The following is a 23492-nucleotide window of genomic DNA, read 5'->3' on the forward strand; positions in this document are numbered from 1 at the left end:
CTTGTCAAGCCATGCTGTGGCGGCGGCCCATATAAAGTGGAGGAAGATGGGCATGGATGTTAGCCCAGGGCCAGCCTTCCTCAGCAAAAAAAGGAGGAGGATTGGCAGATGTTAGCTCAGGGCCGATCTTCCTCACCAAAAAAAAAAAAAAAGAATTACAATTCAGTCAGTAATAAGATTCTACCCATTTTATCAATGGAGGGAACTAAAGCTGAGAAGGTCGTTTTCCCACAGTCACAGAGTAAGTGACCAACAGAACTGAGACTACGTCTGACTCTAATATTATGGCTCCCCCTCCTACAGTGGCCCAGGGCAGAGGCCGGCCCTCGGAGACATAGAATGTGGCAGAAGCTAACAAGGGAGGACTTGGGCACTCAGAAAGGGCCCCAGCTAAAACGACTGATGGAACCACAAGCCTGATTCCAACGTAGAGAGATTTTTGAGTACGAATACACTCCTCATCTGGACCATCCATAAAATGTGTTCATAGTTTGGAGTTTGGTCTTTCTTCAGTAATTATCTGGAAAGAAAAAGAGGACTTTACTGGCCAAGAACTGTGGTGGGAGAAAAATAAACCATTCTCTAGTTCCTTTATCCTTAACTTCCGATCAAGTATGCAGAAGTCACTCCATGAGACTGTTTTTGGGGGGAATTTTTAACTAGCATCAAATTAGATTACTTCATCCTTTAAGCCCTAAAATTTTCACATTATACAGCTCGACCCCATTTCCCAGCATTCCCCAGCCTGGGTTTCTCTTAGAGATGCGGCCTGCCCTTGAGAATCCAAATCTCTGGGGCTGAGGTCTAGGCAAGTATATTCTTAATAAGCTCCCCCAGGAGGTTCAGGAGCCCACCAAAGTGAGTGTCCCCAACACACAAAGCAAGTTAACATTTTGCATTTGGATATCAATCAATCAGTTGCAGTATCTTCATTTCTGGAGAAAATGGGGAGATGCTGCCTTTGGACAGGAGGCTATGAGAAGTGGGCTGGCTATAGGGAAACCCACCTTCTCATCACTGTTCAAATTCATCTCCAAGAGATTTGAAATCAACTATACTGGAATATCTGAAAAAACTTCTCCTATTAAAAGTAAATGTAACCTAGAAAGAGCAGAGTCTAAGGACAGGTTCGTTTGCTTGCTTGTTTGTTTGACCTTATGAAATCAGGACTTAGCACCCAGGTGGGAAGGCAGTTTTGCCTGGTTACTCGCTACTGTCTGGCTCTGTGTTGAAATGACTCGATTGTCACTCACGTCTTTTTAATGATATAAAGCAGGAAAACCACATAGACAATTTCTCTTCTCCCTTCTCTAGCTCCTCCTTTTCTCCTGTGAAGTCTCCTTTCTTATTCCCTTTTTCTCTCATCTTCATTCTCTGCATCCCCACTTTCTTGGACACCCTATCCGTACTTGGCCTCTAGATGCTTCCTTCTGTTTGATTTTTTCCTTCCTTTCAGACTTCAGGATGCCTTCTGTTCTAGCATCGCTCCTTTCCCTGCCACTCACAGGCTCCTGGTTTGGTACCCAAGCTGTTTTCTGCTCACTGGCAGCCGGCCTCAAATTCCATTCTGCCACAAGATTTAGCTCTAAGTCAGGCAGTAAATGGGCTCTTTACAAATCTAGCTTAATTTAAAGAACTCTCTCCAAGAGTTGCCTTTCTGGGGACATTTTTCAAGGGTGTTAGCAACGAGGCTATATGCACTTGCTTGTACAACAGCAGATTGGCTGCTGTTTCTGTCACTCTGAGACACCAACGTTAAGGCTCAAATTAACTAGCAATTGTAAACCACAGGAACTAAGAGAATGATTTCACAGACTCATTTTTTCTCTTCTATGTGTATAATTTTAGCAACTAGGGCATGAGGTGCACAGGCCCGAATGTCCGTGTGGTAGAGACAGCAGGAGAACAATGAGTTATTGGCTGTGGGCAGGTTGGATGTTGGAGGATGGGGAAGACGGGATGCTTTTAATTATGACTCCATCACTCAACCTGGATGACTGGGAGAGTTGTGGTAGCTCAGTCATTGTCTTTCGTTCTTACTATGATATTTCACATCCTATCCCTTTTTTACTGTGTCTAGTTGAAATTATAGACATTTGGTTCATGAGGCCATTTTGTAAAGGGCTCTTTTTGATAGACAAATGAGACAAATTTATATACACATTAAATCTCTGAACAACTTTGAAAATCTACACTAACCAGGGTGTTTGACTGTGCAACACTAAGTAGGTGGCACCACCATGGCAGAAGTCCATACCTATGTTGGAAGATACAACACTCAAGTGTCTGGAGAAGTCATGCCCACCCGACTCATTTTGTTCAGAGAGAACGTGGTTTTCATTGTGATCCAGATCTTTCACCACAGCAGGAAACAAGGGACTACAGCAGAATATGTAAAATTCCATTCTCCTGCCGCTCCTCAGATGCTAACAGGGAGTGACATGTCCAAGGTGAAAGCAACAGAGAAGCATGGTGAAAGCAACGAGGGCATGGTGGGATGTGATGAAAAAAACTACATTAATAACAGAGGGACTGTGGTGCAAACCAGCCCTTCTGTATGATAGTGCAATGGTCAAGTTCCATCAAAAAAACCCATTAGTTAAAAAGAAACATCTCCCCTGGACATTGTAGATGCAGTCCAGTCTTTCGCTGCCCAATATAATATTACCTGGCCATAGATAACTTTTTAACTTAATTAATTTTAATTAAAAGTTTAGTTCCTTGGGGCTGCCCTGGTGGCGTAGTGGTTAAGTTTGCATGCTCCATTTCGGCGGCCCAGGGTACACGGGTTCAGATCCTGGGCGCAGACCTACACACTGCTTGTCAAGCCATGCTGTGGCAGTGACCCATATACAAAATAGAGGCAGATTGGCACAGATGTTAGCTCAGGGACAATCTTCCTCAAACACAAAAAAAGTTTAGTTCCTTAATCACACCAGCCACTTTTCAAGTGTTAATAGCCACATTTGGCCAATGCCTACCATATTAGACAGGCAGATACAGAACACCTCTATCATCACATCAAGTTCTATGGGACCACACTGCTCTAGTGTGTTCTGGTCTGATGGCATGCTCTGACCTGTAGCTCAATAGGTAGCCATTCTCCAGCCAAAAGAAAGCCCTAAAAAGCTGTGTGCGAGGGGAAAAGCATCCGCTACACGTTGAGGGGAGCAGCCTGACAGGGGCAGGAGAGACACCAGCAGCCAGGCAGCAAGGCTCCACCATAAGCACTGAGAACTCACTGCAGACACAGCCCAGGTGGAGGCAGAGATGGGAACATCTCCTTCCAAAATCGATTGCTCTCCCTCTGCCCGAGGGTTCAACTGGAAGCAGCAGGTTGAGGAGCGATTCCTCATATAAATGAAATGGGAAGAGAGGGCCATCCCAGCACTGGAGGGCTTGGAAGCCAGTAGTGCCAACATGATTAAATAATTGAACTGTCTCACCTTGCCCAGTCAAGCTAGATTCCAACGCGGGTAATTAATCTTCATAGGCCTGTTAGTCCCTGCCCTGAGCATACCTCTGCTCCTGCTCAAAGTCAAGCTTCTCAACTTGCCTGTTTCTAGCAAGAGAAGAAAAGGGAAGAGAAAGCAAAACGGAAAGATTTCCTTGTAGAAGGGCATTAATAAAAAGTTACCTTCAAATCTGGTCTTTATGACCCCCCTCCCCAAATGGCAGAATTAACACTGTAATTGTATGTAACGTTTATGCAAATTTCAGAGAAACAAAAACGTTTTGAGTTTTTAGTTGTTCTTGGAGGCTGAAGTTTAGAACTTTCCTTCAAGAAACTCTCAGCCATTGTAATTCCACAAGCCCAGAAACAAAACAAAGACTGAGACAGGGAAGGAAGCCAAGTCAGGTGCCCAGCCTGGCCTCAGTCCCCAAGTGAATCATTGCTCAAAGCAAAGCCAAGGCAGGGGAAGGGACCATCATGACACATATGTTTAAAGTCATTGATTCACTCAGCAAGTTTATTGAGTGCCTTCTACGCCAGACATTGTTCTAGGAACTGAGGATACATCTGTGAACAGACACAATCCCTGTACTGGTAGAACTTACATTCCTAAAGCTGATGGTCGGATTTGTTTTTAACCCGCCCACAGTTTATCCGTTAATAATATGAGTCAATTTTAAACATGCCAAATTTTAGCATATATTTTCTCGTATCACTCCCTATAAATTGTTGGCTTGACTCCTGTAACAGTGTGTTTGTGTGGGTACATAAAAGTAACTACAATCCCCAGGAACTTCCCAGAATCCTGCAAATTCTGAGCCTCATCTCACACCAAGAAGGAGAGGCAAGGGAGCTTTCCAGCCAGTTCTATACGTGTCCGCCGGGCTCCACAAAATGACCAGCAATGCCAAGGAGCGGCCAGCTGCCGGCTTTGTGTCTTCCTGGAGGGAAGTAGGTAGGAGAGTAGCTGCTTGGCAGCAAGACAAGGACAGTGAAATGAGATGGAGAGCCAAACAAAAAAGTGAGAAAAATGAAAAATATCTCACTGCATTATCTACCACCTCTAAGTGTGTATTAAAGGACCGATAAAGTATGCCCTGGAGAGTCTTAACACTACAATATTAAACTCTGTGCACCAAAAAAGCAAAGATGGCACATTATGACAAAGATAGTATGGGTTCTGTGCTGTTGGTTTTCTGGTTCTTGCTAATGTTCTGGTTTTTAGCTTTGCTCACTTGGATATATTTTTCTTTAAAGGGATGCTTGCCACAGAGACCATTTTCCAACAAAAGTGCAATGCTGCCCCCTGGTGATATAATGATGCATGAGCACCTGTAGAAATCAAGCATGTCTCCAAGGCGAACTTCCTACAGTTCTGCCTGGATTTCATTTTGCTGTCTTTTCATCTACCAAAGTGCAAATATTTCATCCTTAAAGAGTCTCTGCACAGAGTTATTTTCTGGCTCAGCCTAGTTCACACCACTAATCAGCATAGCATTTTATTCTAAAATATGAACTGTGTGCTGATTACAAAACAAACAGCCATAGTGAATAGATTTCTTCCCCTTTTGCTTATAAATTAAGCGATCTCCCCCGAGAAAGCTCAGAAATCAGGCCTTTTTCATATAACCTTTAGAATCCTGATTGGAATTCTCCCTGGAAAGACATTTACTGAGAACTCGAGCTCAAGGAAATCAATGCCTGGGTCTGACAGACATTCAACTCCCAGACGAATGTATTTGATTTCACATCATCCTTCAATCTTTGTACCAGGAATAAACCCGAGACCAAAAGCTCTGACAATAACAATGCAGGTGATACACCGCACTATCAGAAGCCTCTCTTCTGAATTGCATGAAAACACAATGGCCATCTGAGAGAAAATTCTATCATATGAAAGCACATCGGGGTGGGGGGGCGAGTGGGTGCTCATCACACCAGGATTAGCTAAAGCCAAGTGTATGATCCCATTTTCCTCAAACCATGACCCCAACTGCCTGCATCAAAACTCGAGAATTTATTAAAAATACAAATTTGGCTTTAAGCCAGGTCTATTAAATCCAAAACTCTGGGTATAGGACCTAGAATTCTGCATTTTACCAAGCTCCTTGGGTAACTCTGTCACACTAAACTTGGAGAATCATTGAGTAAAATTTAATAAGATTTTTCATTTTCATTAAGAAGATTTTCCTATTCAGGAATTCTCAAACATTATAAAGACAAAAAATACATATTTATCAATTAATACATTTCCCTGATTTTCTACAAAATTAAAGAATATCCTTTGGCAGTGCAAGGCACTCTCTAACCAGAAAACAATGATAATGGCCAAAATTATAAATACCACTTGGTCATTGCTGGTGATAATTTCTAATTGTACTTCTTACCCCAAAGCCATTCCTTTGAAAAGCCCCGTCAGTAAGTAGCATGAAATCATTCATTAAGCAGAAACATTCACTAAATCAGAAGATGAGACAGCCTTGAGAGTAGCACACAGCTCTCCACTCTCATAGAGAAGGGCCTGACAAAAATGAGCAAAAAAGAAAAGGTAACAGAAAAAAATCCAAGCAACTAGCGCTTCCTCATTTTTCACCCCTTCTGAATTGCATGGCTCATCCTGGTCCCGCCTCCTGCTTCCCCCCACCGTCCCCTGAGCCATTGTTCTCTGCCTCTCTCTGTTGTCATTTTGTGGCCACTTGTCATTGGGTCCTGTTCCAGGCCATGGTGAGATGCAGTGTGCTCTGGTCTTGCCAAGCCCGGCTGAGGAGCCAGCACAGTCAGACTGTCTCCACACAGGCTGAAGCGAGTGAACAGGTGCCAGTACCAACAGGTTGTATTTCATTGTTCCCCTTTATTGCCTGACTGAGCCACAGGAGAAGACAGCAAGGGATGGAAAAGGGTTGTGTTTTTGCCTAAAGGAATCGGCATGAGGCTTAAAGAGGGTCTACCAGTCTGCTGCCCGTCCACTCAGCTGTCACTCAGTCGCCAGCAGAAAGGGCCAAAGAAGCAGATCCTCGAAGTTTCACAGCCTACATGCGGGGAGGGCAGCGCCTCAGCTGGGCTCTTAGGAGAAAACAACCACAAAGAGATCTCCCTCCCGCCCACACCACAGGGGGAGCAGGCTGATGTGGAAACCTGGACAGGCCCGAACGGTCAAGCTGATGACCAAGAGCAAGGGCTGCGGGGGGCGGGGTCTAAAAACACAAACGACATTAAGAAAAGAGCCTTTTGGTTTATTCCCAGGAGGTATGCTGGGTCCATGTCAGGTCTGTTTGTTCTGGGAAAGAGATCGAATATTATACAGCATCCTTTACCTTCTTATAGAATTTCAATACATCTCTGAAAGTGGGTTTTATGTCACTACTGCCCACTGACAGCAAAGCGAGGCCTAGGACAAGAATTTACCTCACAGCTCTGCTCTTGGTGTTTATTTCTGGCTGCAAAGAGAAGCGAATTGCAAATTTAGTGACAAAACAGTTTAGAAGAGAGGGAGTTTTTCTTAACAAATTACAATAAATATATACGATTCCAAATATTCTCCCAGAGGTAGGATTTGAATTTTCCTAAGTCAGCTAATATCTTAGTCAATTCTCCTCCATTTGCATCTGGTGCATGTCACATCTTAAAATCCGTACCACTTTATAGCACCCTCTAATTGCTCCACGTGGGTAACTTGCATTTAAAACTAGTTCTCTTTGCCATTTGACCTTTAAAAGATTAGAAAGTAAATTTTTCATCCTACAAAACTACCATACTTCCATACACATGAAATAAATCACAAGAAGCACGGTTGAATAGGAATTCAATTAATGTTTTGGCCATTTTCAAGCCTGTATGGGAGGGAAAACAACTGTTTCAAGAGAAGAAAAGAAAAAAGGGGAGCCAAAAATGTGTTGGTATTGCTTGTTTATAAAAACTGATTTTCTCGTCTGTGTTTGCCTTTTGTTCCTGTGGTAGGCAGAATAATGGCCCCCCAAAAATGTCCAAATCCTAATCCCTGACATCTGTGAATGTGCTGTCTTACGGGGCAAAAAGGACCCCGTGCAGATGAATTAAGTCAAGGACCTTGAGGTGGGAAGATTATCCTGGATTATGTGGTGAATTCAAGGTAATCACTAGGGTCCCTCTAAGGAGGAGGCAGGGGAGTTGTTTGGAGAAGATGTGATGCTGGAAGCAGAGGTAGGAGTGATGTGATTGCTGGCTTTGAAGATGGAAGGGGGCCTCCACCCAAGGAATCTGGGCAGCCTCCAGAAGCTGGAAAAGGCAAGGAAATGGATTCCCCCCTAGAGCCTCCAGAAGGAACATAGCCCTGCTGACACCTTGATTTTAGCCCCAGCAGACCCATTTTGGACTTCAGACCTCCAAAACTATAAGATAATAAATTTGTGTTGTTTTAAGCCCCTAAGCTTGTGGTAATTTTTTACAGCAGCAACAAGAATCTAATACAGTCTCCAAGTCCTTTCTGAAAGGAATTATGACTGTCATTTTTTAAGTTTCAAAAATTGACAACGTATCAGTGGCCAAACACTCCAAGTTGGTGATATTCCTGGGCATAATTAGGCTCTGACACATACTTTATAGCTATGGGTGCCAACAACTAGAGAAAAAGCAAATAATATTGAACACTTTCTTTTTCAAAGTAAAAATTATTAAGGATTCATCACAGGGTACACTGGCGTGATGAAATATGCTCATGCGAACTGACCTGGCAGCGATTTCAATTGTTTTATCATTTCCCCTGATCTCCATGATTTAACAAATAGTAGGGGAAGGACAGAAATAGGATTTAAAATGAGGGAGGGAGCCCCACTAAAATGGACTTCTTGATCTTTGGAAGAACCAGAACTCATTTAGTTGCTAAAAATGGAAGAGATACAGGCATCCCAGTCACAGAAGACCATGGAAGGGATGAGCACGTGGGAAAGCCATCACAGAGCACATCCCTCCCTCCCACATACGGAAGACGCTATCTAGGCCCCACCAAGAGGGGAAAGCAGGGTGTCTGACTTACCGGAGGAAACCCAGCCTTTGAACTGGACTCATAAATACCGACTCTTTCTAGGCTAGCCCAGGAAGAACAGGCCAAGATACCGTACCCCAGTATGAAGGGACATCAGATACCTTTGCTTTTATAATCCAGACTCTGGACACTCCACTGACGCACAAGTACTTCCTGATATTTAAAAGTGGGAAATATTCTAAGTGTTTTTTAAAGAATATTGTGGTCTTTTCTAAACCCCACTGAAATACCAAACTCCTAGAAGCTTTAGTTTTTAGTATTTAGTTTCACTTCCTAAAGAGTTTTGGTTTTGTTTTTCTATTCAATTTTGTTTTCCTGCTTCTTAGATTAATGGTATCTTGAGAACTGGCCAGGAGTAAGAAGGGTGCTTGGAAGGGAGAGAAGGTAGAAAATGAAGAGGCAGCAAGGGACCCACTCGGGCAATCAGACAAACAAATCATGTATCTTCCGGGCTCAGGCTGGGGAGGAGAGAAAAGCCGTGCGTCCTGCACAGCAGCGGGGAGCAGGTCTGGTGCAGCAGACGCTGTCCGGCTCTGAGAGAGAGAAACAGATAAAACCCTGACTTCTCTCTGAGCAATAAGTACTGAAGATGAGGCCGTGTCAGGCTCATTAGGAATAATAGAGAGAAATTGCTTACAATCATCTCTAATGGGTTGCCAGTTTTCTGACAATGGGCTCGGCAATTAGTTTGTCAGTTTTTAACCAAATGCAAAAATAATAATCATCCCCTGAGTGAGCCTTTGATCTGAGTGCAGCACCTACCACCTTTCACCTGGGGCTCCCGAGGCCCCAGTGCACCCTCCACTGGTCCTTTGGCGTTTGCCACACCCACTTCTGACCAAGGAATTAATCCACCTCCTACAAGGTCTCTCAGGAAAATCCAGTGGAAAATCCTGGCCATTCACCCTTTCCTATCCTGGTCCTCCGAAACTTTCCAAAAAATACATTTTCCCTGCCTTTTGAACCACATACATTGTCCTCCGTTATAGCCTGGGCAAAATCAGAGATTGGCCTTTTAAAATATTTGGTCTCTGATCTGCTTATATTAAATTAATTTTATAATTAAGAAGCTGTGGCTGCCAAGAAAATATCTCCATTTTGCTTTCCAGTTCTCTAACCTAAGAAGAGAGTGCAGCCCTGTCTAACTGGTGGGGAGGTGACACCCAGCCCAGACAGGACCCCGGGGTGCAGGCTGGCTGTATCTGGAGGGATGAGGGGAAGTAGCCAGAGGAGGAGGAGGGTGGAATCCAAATATCCGCCTAAAGCAAACGGCCGGTGGTTAACATACTGGACTGGCCACAAGGACCCACGTGAAAGGCCTGGCTGGTTCTTCTACCCATGAAATTTCTAGCAAATGCCTTCAATGCTTTTGTGCTTCTCTTTCCCTCCTGAGAGAAAATAATGCCAAACCCTATTACAGCCTCTCCTCTGAGCACTTGAGAGAAAACACACCATGAATTCAAAGCCCAGTAACCATGTTATTAATATTCCCACTGCAATGGCTGCATTCTTCCCAAGGCTTGACACGTTTTACTAGCACCTTCTTCCCCTCATCATGATGGTAGACAGCAGGCCAAGGGTCAGAGAAGGTGAACCAGCAAATTCCTCCTCCTCCTGAAGCTTGTATGTGAACCTATCCCTTCAGAAAGAAAAAGGGTGTGAGGAAAAGCAGGAAAGTCTGCTGATGCCACAGTTTTTGTTGCCACCACATTTGCTTTTATTCACAGTCCTTCCCTAATTCTCCTGTCCTCATGCAAGTGTCCCTTGGACAGAAGAAACTACTAAGAGCTTATTTTACCCTGCTCCATGAGCTGTAACAAGCGCCACACGGACATTATCATGTTCTCAGGAAGCTTCTCTGACCACTCTGGAAAACTACCAATGCCATTATTCTGTTTGCATCCTTCATGGCTCATAATACAGTTTTAATTACATGCTTGTTCACTTATTTGTCTCTCTGGAGGGTGGACACTGGGCCTGTTTCATTCCTGACCGAGCACAGCGCTCAGCACACAGCAATCAACATCTATTGAATTAATTAACCATAATCCCTATAACAACAGTGGAAGCCGGGTATGATTTCCTCCTTTTACAGTGAGAAGCCTGAGGCTCAGAGAGCTGTAGTGATTTTCCCAAGGTCACAGAGCTAAATAACGGTGGAGGCCAGGATACAACTCCAGGTGTCTTGTTCCTGGACCATCTTTGTCAACACAGGATATTCTTTCTCCTTCCATCAGCCAACCCCATCCCTCCCACTTGACTCAAGGAAGCTCAAGGTCCATCTCCTGCTTGAAGTTTTGCCCATTATTTTCTGCACAGTTGCTAACCTTTTCAGTGGACTCTCATATTTACTTACATAATAGCTGACACATGGGCTATTTGTCTACCTGAGTTATATAATGATTAGAGAAGAAAGGAAACTGGAGGGAGGGAGGTCAGGAAGAGAAAATGGAGGAAAATGGATTTCAGAACAGGGGAAGGCATTTGTGCAATGCAGCCTTGAGAGAGAGAAAGAAGCTGAAGAGAGAAAGCAGCCGAGGTCCAGAGAGCGCATCCTGCCCACTGGGAGGAGGGAGCCAGCACGTGCGGAGACTCACATCCGCACATGGGGGGTTCGTTCTGCTCGGTTCTGCTGTGATCCAGCATGGAGTGGCCATGGGTGGACCTGCAGTGATGCAACTCTGGATACTGGGCAGGGGATGGGGAGGAGTTCCTGGCTTAGGGAGAGATTGTTCCTTAAGCTACCCCAAACCACAGCCCCTTGCACTTCCCTATTGGAAGCACCCCAGTCCCTCAATACTTCGCGTCTACAAACAGCCGGTGGTGGGGATGGGGGGGGCAGGGGGCAAAGGCAACAGACTGTAAAGTCAAGAGGGCAGAAACCCTGTCCATTCTTTTTAAAATTTTATTTATTTATTCCCCCAAAGCCCCAGTAGATAGTCGTATGTCATAGCTGCACATCCTTCCAGTTGCTGTATGTGGGACTCAGCCTCAGGATGGACAGAGAAGTGGTACCTCGTTGCGCGCCCGGGATCCGAACCTGGGCCGCCAGCATCGGAGCGCGTGCACTTAACCACCAAGCCACGGGGCCGGCCCCCTGTCCATTCTTAACGCATACCTGAAATGTTTAGCACAAACCCCCGCTCTATGTGTTTTCCTGTAATCCCCTGCTGACTGCCTAACCATCCGCAATTTAGCAGAGGATTTCTAATACGTTCAGACTCAGACAAAAGGAGTTCTTCACCCTCCCTGGCTCCCACATCTCAAGATAGCACAATTACTTCTTCAGATCTCTTTACTCCACCCCATTTGAGGTGCTTGGCTATCTCAAGTGTGAGCAGAGAAGGGAGGACTTAAGATGCAAAGTGGAAAACAGCTCTCTGGCTATTCAACACTGTCGACAGAGTATAGCAAGATTTCAGAAGCGTCTGCACGCTGTTGAGTTCAATCACGACATAAAGTAAAGCCAGGATCACTTACGGGTTGAATGCCCCCATCTCTGCCTTAACAGAGGTGGGCCCCTCCCCTGGCCCACATTATGCAGGACAAAAGAGATAGATGTAAAGAATCACCTATTTACCAGTTCTTTATTCTATTACAGGGAGGAACAGAAGCTGACATCCACAAGGACCCTTTTCAGCGAGGGATTATATATTACACCACAGAAATACATAAAAGACAAATTATCTCTGAGATCATCGTGCCTCCATTGACCTGCTCAAGGTTTAAAGGAGGCTACAATTAGACGCCACGGTCACAGATCTGCTGGCAACTTAGAGCGCCTGCATTTACTTCAATCCTGCAGAAATGAACCTGGATGAATTTTGTGGGCATGTACTTCATCTAAGTTTGAATTCTGTTGGTCTGATTCAGATTTGTGGGAGTTTGGTAATGTGCTTTCATTAACAAGATCTTTCTCAGCTTCAGCAGTGTTTACAATATGAGATCTAATTTAGGCTTAAAATGCTCACGAAAATTAAGTGCATTACTTCTAAAAATGCAATTGGGAAGTGATGGAGAGGGAAAACGACGTTACATGCCACAAACTTGCCACGTTTCCATCTTTGCCAGAGAGTCCTCCCAGCTGCTGGCAACTGGCAATCATAGAAGCTATGGTTCCAGCCCTTCCATCAGACCTGACTCTCTGACCTGGAGACGTATTAAGAAGTCTATTTTATTGCTTTTTGTAATAAGAGAAATTGAAAATCTATTCAGGATGGGAACATCAAGGTTTTATTTATTTTAGCACTTAAAAAGCTCACAAGACCCCTGGTGCAAAGCTTCTGGAGCACAGTGGAAATGGCTGCAAGAGGAGTGATTATCATGGTGCTGTTTTCTGTAATAATAGTGGCTTTCACTTACTGAGTGCTGTCCTCGTGCCGGGCGCTATTCTGAGCACGTCACTTACACCACCTCCTAAGAGCCCGATGAGGAGGCTGAAGGTCAGAACAGGAGAGTAACCTCCCCAAACTACACAGCTACTCAACAGCAGATCCAGAATTCAAACCCAGCTTACCTGGCCCTGGACCCCTCACCCGTCACTCTGGTGTGCTGCTTGCTCTAAACTGCTTCTCACTCAAAAAAATAAAATAAAAATCCTTTAGAAAAGATCCATTGGATTATGACAGCGACATCCCCCTGAACATAAACTATACTTAAAATACCTTTCGTTTATGGATTTAATAAAAGCCAGGCAGGTGAATTTCGAGCCTATAATGCAAAGGATGGATCAGTCCAAACAGATTCAAGAAATATGGGTGTGGACTTTTAAAGAAAAAAACCCAGCTTATTCAGAGCACGGGGATTTCATGTGTTGCTTCTGGGGAGAGGTAAGCTGGCTGTCTCCAAGGAGGCCAGGTCTGTCCAGCTAGAGGCCTAATTTCTTCCCTACACAAAGAGTGGACCCAGGTCTATCTCAGAGGTAGACAAGGAATAACAATAATATATAAAACCAGAATCTCAAAGCATTAATTTCCAACAAAAATTTGATCTACCCTGTCACCCACAATGGAACAACATCTACCTCAGTCTCCCTCAGGCTGACCTACAGAGGAAGTCAGCCCATAATCAGAAGGGGTGTTAGTGAACATGAAGTCACAATATACATCCTTAGATGCAGGTTTAATGGCATCTCAGGATGACAGCTTATCAGCAAATCTAGTTCCACCATAGGGATGGCCTTGTGAATCAGACCTGACTTCGAGTGGCTGAGGATTCCTCTTCCTTAGACAAGACTTTGAGGTGGGGACATTTCTGTGAGCCTCTTTGCTCTCTCCACCTGTGACTGAACAACCCTCCTTCTCATTGACAAACTCTGTCAGGTTATAACCAAATCCTTGCTTCCCTGGAAATCAGTCTGTCTTTATTCAGTGACGTTCATATATCTGTACTCTGTTCTCGTAGGGGTTGAATTTTTTTTTTTAATTTTTTGTTTATTGCAGTAACATTGGTTTATAACATTGTATAAATTTCAGGTGTACATCATTATACTTCTATTTCTGCATAGATTACATCATGTTCACCACCCAAATACTAATTACAACCCATCACCACACACATGTACCGAATTATCCCTTTCACCCTCTTCCCTCCCCTCTTCCCCTCTGGTAACCACCAATCCAATCTCTCTCTCTATGTGTTTGTTTATTGTTGTTATTATCTACCACTTAATGAAGGAAATCATACGGTATTTGACCTTCTCCTTCTGACTTATTTCACTTTGCATTATACCCTCAATGTCCATCCACGTTGTCACAAATGGCTGGATTTCATTGTTTCTTATGGCTGAGTAGTATTCCATTGTGTATATATACCACATCTTCTTTATCCATTCGTCCCTTGATGGGCACTTAGGTTGCTTCCAAGTCTTGGCTATTGTGAATAATGCTGCAATGAACACAGGGGTGCATGTACCTTTACAAATGGGTGTTTTCAAGTTCTTTGGATAAATACCCAACAGTGGAATAGCTGGATCATATGGTAGTTCTATCCTTGATTTTTTGAGGAATCTCCATACTGTTTTCCATAGTGGCTGCACCAGTTTGCACTCCCACCAGCAGTGTATGAGAGTTCCCTTCTCTCCACATCCTCTCCATCATAGGGGTTGAATTTTAAGGGTGTTCCAGGTTAGGTTCCTTGGGAAGCCAACTTTGAGAGAGGATGTATGTTGAGGAGTGCTCTTGGGATCACCACTTGCACAAGGGAGGGGAAGGAAGCATGAGTGGGCAAAGAGGGATATTGAGCAATAATGCAGTCCCAACGAAGACCTCAGTCAACCCCTCAGGGAGCTCTGGAGCTGGGGTGATGCTTCAGAGTTGTCCCAAGTTGGAGTGAGGCATTCAGGCCTTTATACTCCTATACCCATCAGTCACTGGCCATGGACCACCCTGGAGAGTAGGCGAGGTGGCTCTCTTCAGCTGAAACAATCCCCAAAGGGAGCTGAAAGCTGAGAGCTCCCTGTCAGCAGCACTCTGAGCAGTAGGGGAAATAAGTCCTTCCTTCCTGAAACACATCATAGCATCCCCCACAAAAGATAATCCTAAACTCTGGAGAAAGCCTTACTTAATCCCTCCCGTAGTGAAAACCAGAGAAGAACAGGGGAGGTGATGGGGATGTGGGGCTAATCAGGTTTCAAGTCAGCCCAGCCTTAAAGGCTCGGATGAATAGGAATACCTCCCTCCAGCCAGGGCTGCCTGATCCTTCTAGCAAATCCCAGGTCTAGCCTCCCCTCCTGCTCCCCTACTCTACCCTCCAGCCACTCTGACCTTCTCTGTATCCCTCCAAGAGCCAGGCTTTCCCTCACCTCAGGACCTTCCCACACACTGTGCTGCTCCATCTACCTGGAACATTCTGTTGTCTTCCTCTCTTGATTCCTACTCTCCCTCAGGCCTCAGCTCAGACCCCAAACTCCTCCCCCGAATAGAGGGAGCCCTCCTGCTGAAAGATCTCACAGGTCCTTTCAGTTCTCCATCGTGGATAACACTTCTTTCTATTTCTGTACTACCCCACTTCCTGCTAACCTATAAGCTCTATAAAGGAAGCTACCGTGTCTGTTCTACTCACCATAGCATTCCTAGTGCTTGGCACAGAGCCTGGGAACTAACAGGCACTCAAGAAACACTGAGTGAATGAATGAATGAGTGAAGGCATACAGGAGTGAATTCTAGCACTTCAGGGCATCTCTAGCAGAGTGAGAAGGGCCCCAGAATAGACCTCCAGCTCTGAGATGCCTCTAAAAATGATCCTACTCCAGAAACGACCCTCCCACACCTGGGTTAGGTGCCCCACGTAAATGCTCTGGGAGCAGTGTGCTCCTGCTATAGCACAGAGTACGGTGCCTTGTAACTGCCTGGTCACCAGTCTCTCTTTGTCCCCACTGCACTGTAACATCCACGAGAGCAGAAGCCATTCCTACCTTATTCACTGTTCTATCCCCAGCACTTAGCACAGGGCCTGGCATATAATAGGTACTCAAAAAATATTTCTCAAATAAACAAAAAAGAGAGAAGTGCATTTATTTAGGAGAATTCTGTGAAATATTTTCAAATTGACGGTGGCATTACATGGAAATGTGGTGGTGCTTAAGTAGCTTCCGATAGAGCTGTAAACAAAAGAGAGGCGAACTTAGGGTCCTTCTTTGAGGAACGTGGAAGCCCTGTGAACCCTGCTGCTGTGACAGAAGGGTCCTCCCTTCTACCTGAAGCGTTATGAGGTAACTGACACACCTGGTGTATTTCAACGGTGGTTCTAATCATAGCCACGCTATACTGAAGGCTCACCAAGGGCCCAGCAATATGCTAAGCATGTGATGTAGACAGTACTGTCTCATTAAATGTCTATAAAAGCACTGTGATGCAGGAATTATTATCCCCCTTTTTCAGATGATGAAATCAAGCCTTAAAGAGATTGTCATCTGTCCCGGGTACTAAATGAGTTAGAGGTAGAAGGAAGTGGAAAACCAGGTGTGCCTGGCTCCGAAGGCTGTGCTCATCTGAAGCACCATGGGAAGCTCCCTCTTCTACATGATACAGTCTCTCCAAACAAGTGAATTAAGTGGGGTGTTAAATATGAGCACAAAAATAATATTGAAGTTATTTTAATTAAACTTTTTAATATCTTACCATCATCCCAATTTCTGCCATATCACACCTACAAGAAAGGCAAAGCAGAACTAATTACAACATCTAGAGGATTGAATAAAGCATCCACCTAGAAATCTTGACTGTGGTCTGTCACCAGGTCCACCCCAAATGATTTCTCTTCCCATGTCTACTCAGCCAAATCCCATAAGGAATGTGCTTTGCTTTGCAAAGCTTATGTGGAACCTAAAGATTTTTCTATACATACCCAAGGCAACCTATTCACACTGAAAGTGTGCATGTAAAATGCATATCTGGCCAATCTGTGAGGCAGAAGAGAGACAAAAGGAAGGTTTTGCCTCCTGCGACATCACTGGAAGGATAACCTGGATCAGGGCTATGTTTTCATTCTGCCATGTCACATCTCAAGGGAAAGGATAGATTGGTGTAGGAGATCTGCAAATTAATGTATGAAAACACTTTTCTTATTTTTTTATTTATATGTTTCTTTGGTAAACACAGCCATCAACCAACAAATATGTCCTTTTCTCCTGCAAATAAATAATGTTTTCCTTAAGGAAAAAAAATGATAATAACACATTTACCCACTTTGATGAGTAACACATCTTGGGAGCTTCCAATAAAATCCATACTTTTTTTCCATTTCTCTCCTTCTTCAAAGACTTGTCCAAGAATTAGAGTTTGGGATCAAGGAAAAATAAAAGTCTAGAAAAGCTTTCAGTGTAGTGAAAACATGGGTTACAAATCTAGGAAAAGGATTTCAGTTGGCCTTTTTCATGAACCAAAGAAAATCTTAAGATTGTTTTTCCTCACCCTAACTTCCCAGTACTTTGTTTCTAAGCCATCCTTAAACATATCTACTGATTGGAGTCAATTCTGGAAACCTAATAAGCCCTGTTAGCCCCTAGGCAGACATTATAAATAACCCCACAGCCCTTAACTCATCCTGGAAGCCCTTCTCCCTGCCGCCTCCCAAGCAGGCACTGAGAGCCACCTCTACTCCACCTTCCTGGGCTGCCTTCTGGAGACAGGCTCCTCATCTCTCCAGTGCTCCTGGAAGCCACAGAGTAGCAATGAAACCTCCCTGTGCTTCCCAATCCTTGGGCATTCATGGAGAGGTCAAGGAGCTCCCCTCTCACAGATCTGACCTCAGCAATTTTGCAACGGCAAGGGGTCAATTTATTTAAGACTTAATTTCATAATCTGTCCAACTCTCTATTTTTCCTCCCTATGACTAATTTTTTTTTAACACAATGGCTCCATACTCTTGTATGGAGCCAACTTCTTTGACCATGCTTTCCATGTGTTCTGCCCTAGGCTGGGCCTAACTAGTGACAACTCCACTCCTCTCAGGATAACAGTGCCGTCTGATTTCTCCTACAGACTGTTTTCTATATACTTACACTCTTTCTTTTCTTCTGTTATTTCTAATTAAAAAAAAGAGAGAGAGAAAGAGAAAAACTAACTATGTAATGCAGAGCCAAGCACACAAGATGAAAAAACTTCATCCTTGAACCTTCTCGAGGGCAATAGTGACCAGTGTCTCTCAATACTCGCTTCCTCTGAGTGGGTTGTGGGGGGAAGTTTAGGTTTCAAGTCCTTCAGCTCCTTCACTGGGGCTGTTCTGCAATAGTGATGGGGCGAGGACAGTAGGTTTCCTGTTCAACTGGAAGGTGTTCCTTCAGGAAGTTCTGTCTGCAGGTTGAGACAGTCTGGGCACCAGCAGCTGCAGCTACCACTACCAGAGACCCTGTTTCCTAATCTCACTGTCACCTCTGGAACCTAAGAACAAAGTACTCAAGACTTGGCTCCCAGTGCTGAAGAATGAAATTCCCCAGCTATGGAGAAGAGCTGAGCATCTGTAGCTTTAAAAAGTTCCACGGGTGCTTCTGCTGTGCAGCCAGGCTTGAGACCTGTGGCTCTCAGGGTGTGACCTCGAATGAAAGGCATGCCTGAGAGGGGCCCTACTTCCCATCGCGCCCTCCTGATACTCCAGGTCGACGTTAGGGATGAGCAAAACCAGTGAAATCATGAAACAGGATTTATTCTCTTTGTATTAATTTTTTCTTCCTGCAGTGACAAAGTACCGCAAATTTAGTAGCTTAAAACAACACAAATTTATTATCTTATAGTTCAGGAGGTCAGAAGTCCAAAATGGGTCTTACCGGGCTAAAACCAAAGCGTCAGCAGAACTGTGGTCCTTCTAGAGGCTCAAGGAGAGAATCTGTTTTCTCGCCTTTTCCATCTTCTATAGGCCTTGGCACACGGCCCCCAGCTGGCCATCACATCGTTCCAATCTCTCCTTCTCTGATTCTGACTCTCCTCCTCTCTCTTTGACTTAAAAGGATCCTGTGTGATTACATTGGGTGAACTAGGATTGTCCAGGATAATCTCCCCCAATCGATGATCCTTAATTTAATCACATCTGCAAAGTCCCCTTTGCCATGTAAAATAACGTATTCACTGGTTCTGGGGATTAGACATGGACATGGTGGGTGGGCAGCGTATATTCTGTTCACCACACTCTTCTTCTGGGAATATCGGGGTGGTCAATTAGAGTGGAGAGTAGGTGTCTGCCAGAGGATTCTCTCATTATCAAAGTCTCAAAAACATCTTTGGTCTTAGTAGTCTATGCTCATTCTGCTTGCTACTTATTTCCACTCTCGTGTTTCCTGGTTAATGATTCTCTCCCATTTCATCCCTCCCTGTCTTTGAAGATATGTAGTTCAGAATAAGACACAATGTTCATTCCAAAATGAGACAAAGGCACTGTATTTGGCATGCACAAAAGAAAAATAATTTCAGAGCATAAGTTTACAAATGTTGTGCAAAATAAGCTTAGCAAACTCTACAGTCAAATATTGTCAATCAGCATTCCTGGCACGTTTGCTCATTAAAAGCTATGCAAGTCAAGCAGGTCTTTATCGTTGTTGAAATAGCAAATCTGCACATTTCGTGTGATTCAAAATATTTGTAATAGAACTGCTACTAAATATATAAGCACAGCATTGGGCCTCACATTCAAATTCTTCGTTGATCATTGTGAAGGAAAGCATCATACTGAGTAGCATAGCTCCGGGGAGTTTTGCCCATGATAATAGGGTATTTTGGAGGGTAAGGAGGGAGAAGGAGGGGGAAGCAATTCTAAAACTGAAGGAGACAGGATATGGGGCTCTATTTGCTAAGGGAAAAACAGCTGGAAATACACTGTGGTTGTTAGAGAAAATAAGAAAGTTTCTTGGAAATTAAATTCAGGGAAGATGAAAGCAAGGGAAATGAAAATTCTCTCTGATTTAAAGAAGGCACATTTAAGAAAAAGTAAAGTGATGGTAAACATTTGTCAGATACCTCTACGTATTTCCTGTTTTGTGAATGGCCAGTTCTCCTTTATTTGTTTTTCTATTACAGTGTTCATCTTTTTTTATTGCTTTGTAAGCACTCTTTGTGTATTAGGGCTATTAACCTTTTTTCCTGAAATACGTATTGCAAGTAGATTTCCTATTTGTCGATCTTGTTTATGGTAGGGAATTTTTTCTGTGCAAGAGTTTTAAATTGGTAATCAGTCAAATCTATCAATTTTTTCCTTCATGCTTTGTGAATTTATTACTAAGCTCAGAAAGGCCTTTTGTAGATCAAGATTATTAAAATTTCACCCACTAGTAATCAAAAAGTGCAAATAAAAATGATATTTCATTTTTTACCTAGCAGATTCATTCATTCATTTCCTCAACAAACATATGTCAAGTGTCCATTATACCACAAGCATTGTACTGAAGAGCTGGGGATCCAGGAATAAAGAAAAGAGAAAAAAAGTTCTACCCTTGTGACATTTAAGCGATAAACAAGATGAATAAGTAAACTACATTATATACCAGACAATAAGTGCTATGAAATAAAATAAAGCTGGAAAGGAGAAAGGAGATGCTGGAGTGTGGGACAGGTGGCATTTGAACAGGACCATCAGGGAAGGTCTCCCTAGTGAGCCATGCTAGTGACCCAGGCAGAGCTTTGAGCCAGCATGTGGTCCTAAGGCAGGAGCTGTTTGATGTGCTCCAGGAAGAGCAAGGAGGCCAATGTGGCGAGAGGAGGAGAAACAAGGGTAAGAGCAGAAATGGGTTATGGGAGGAGAGCAATATCACTTAGGCCTTGTGGGCCATTGCAAGGATTCAGGCTTTTACTATGAACAAGATGGAATGGCACTGGAAGGTTTTGGCTAGGGGATGATATCATCTCACAAATTATCAGAATCACTCTAGCTTTCGTGTTGAAACTAGACTCTCCTGGAAGTAGGACAACCCGGTAGGGGACTATTCCAATAATCCAGGTGAGACATGACAGTGACTTGGGCCACGTGGTAGCAGAGGATTGGATGTGACATCTGAAAGATGAGTCAAAGATGGCATCGGGTTTTTGGCCTGAGCAACTAGAAGGATGGAGTAGCCATTAACTGTGAGGGGAAAATCGCAAGTGAAGCAGATTTGGGGGTGGGGGGAAGAATGATGGCTTAAGTTTTGGACAGGTTGGCTTTAAGATACCTACTAGGAATCTAAGTGGAGATGTTAAATAGTCAGCTGAATCTACAAGGTAAGTTCCAAAGCTCTCTTCCATCTCTGAACTGGAGATGTACATTTGGGAATTATCAGTGTGGAGGTGGAATTTGAGGCCATGAAACTGAGTGAGATTACCAAGACACTGGCAACGATTAAGAAGATTGATAATACCAAATATTGACAGGTGTATAAGAAAATGCACATTCTCATATGCCCTCCATCTAAATCAGGATAAGCTCTTCTGGAAAGCAACTAGCAACGTGTATCAAAATTTAAACATGCCAACCTTTGACCCAGAAATTTCATTTCTAGGAATTCATTTTACGGAGTGAACCAAACAAGTGAGTAAAAACAAGGATGCCCATGTCATTAATTACTATAGTAAAAAGCTAGAAACAACCTAAATGTCCATCAAAAGGGACTCAGTTATTATGGCACACACACAATTAATATTATATGGCCATTTAAACTTACAGTATAAAGATTTGTATTCACATGTGCTATAGTAATTCACTAAACACTTTAACAAATATAGTATAATGCAGATGGGCGTGAGTTGTGTTTTTTTAGTATAGTTTAGGCCACACTCTAGAAGGGGACAATTGTTCTAATCAGGAATCCACACCCTGTGGCGGTCAACTAGCATTTTATCAGAAAGACCACACTCCAGAGGCGATTACTAAAAGCCCTTCTGTAATCCGCATCTCTAAGCAACAAGAAACGTTTCGCTAATTAGCATACTGAATTTCAGAAATGGGTTTTCATACGGGAAATTAATGGGTTGTTAATGAGCACAAAGGATATTAGAAATGGGCAATCATTGGTGAAATCTGTGGAATTCAAGAGATGTGACTTGGCTAAAATGTTTTAGAGACACCTCCTCGCCTTGCAAGAACAGTAAAATATCTAGACAAGCCTGAGGTCTGTGTTTTCAGGGATGTTCCCTGAGTCTTGATCCCTAAACAGTCCTGTCTCCAGCCACCAGTGTAAAGTCTTCCGGTAGCCTATTGCTGACACTAAGGTTAAGAGAGTGTTGTCTCGAGAACTCAGTAGGGCTTGTCTCAAATGAACCTTTCACTGAAGTTACGGTTGGAGCCCCTACGAGGAGAAATTACAGGACTTCAATGAATTTATAGACTAGGATAGATGTGTTGTGTTATTTCGCTCCTGCTTGCTAATGATTGTTATTTACTGAGTGTCTGCATATGTGGCAGAATTAGCTTGGAGATTCACTTTCATAGATAACCTGGGAGCAAGACCCTGAGGAGCAGCTTACCCTCACCCCTTTCACTTTTCACATGGCACTGTTTTTAACCCAGAAGCAAGGACTGTGCATGTCAGGCAAAGAGCTGCCAGGGGACAACTCAGAGAGGGATGTGAGACCAACACCATCTGCCCCAAGTTCTACAGGACCAGGATCCTTGAGGCGGGAAAGGAAAGGGCTGTTACTTGGGTCACATTTTTATAATCAGGAAAAAAGATAAAGCTCAAAATTGTCTTTTAAAAAGTGAAGTCAAAATAGAATGTGCAAAGAAAAAGAAATGGGTGAGAAAACATCCAAGGAATTCCATCAACTTAAACAGCCAGCTGGGAATTGACATTTCATCCCTATTCTACTAATTTTTTCAGTAGTAGTATTTAGGGCTGAAATTACCTGGAAAATTTCTTCTACATTTTTTTTCACTCTCTCAAGATCAATCACCATATCCTAAGTGACAAATACTTTTGGATATGCAAAAACCTTGATATATTTACCCTACCCGGTCTCCTCTCCTCCTCCCACAGACAGTCAGCAGTATTTATTAATTCGTTTCCTCTCATTTGTTTTAAGTAGCAAGATGTTATCTTTGGTGGTTCAAATTACTAGCATTTCCCGTTGATTTCTGCTTCTGCCTTTCCTCTTACCTCTCTCTCTTCCTTTCACTTCATAAAGTAACCCCTGATTTATTTCCTGAGGCCTCCTTTTACCTTTCTCTCCTTCTTACTTTCTCCTCCTTTCCTCCATCTCTCTTCTTATTCCTATTCTCTAGCAATCCCAGGGGCCCAAAGAAAATCATAGTAGGTTAAGAAGCAGCCTGGTGAGGAGATGGAGGAAGAGAGTGGTGAGTACACCCCACCATTACAGAAAGGGCGAGTTTTTACAAACCCACACTCAAAAATTTGCCCTCAATGAAGACTGGAAAAAAGAATGATGAAATGATAAAAGTTTTCTGAAAGCTTTTTTTCCCTGGCTTTGAAAAGGCAGAATAGAAACAGACAGAGGAGGTGAAGGCTAAATCACAAAACCAGAGAAGGCACGTCTTACAGAACTCTGATAAGAATGCCGAGAAACACCATTTCCTCTTCCAGTGGCTTAAAAAAAAAAAAAA

This window comes from Diceros bicornis, chromosome 11 (genome assembly GCF_020826845.1).
Source record: "Diceros bicornis minor isolate mBicDic1 chromosome 11, mDicBic1.mat.cur, whole genome shotgun sequence".
NCBI classification, from domain to species: Eukaryota; Metazoa; Chordata; class Mammalia; order Perissodactyla; family Rhinocerotidae; genus Diceros; species Diceros bicornis.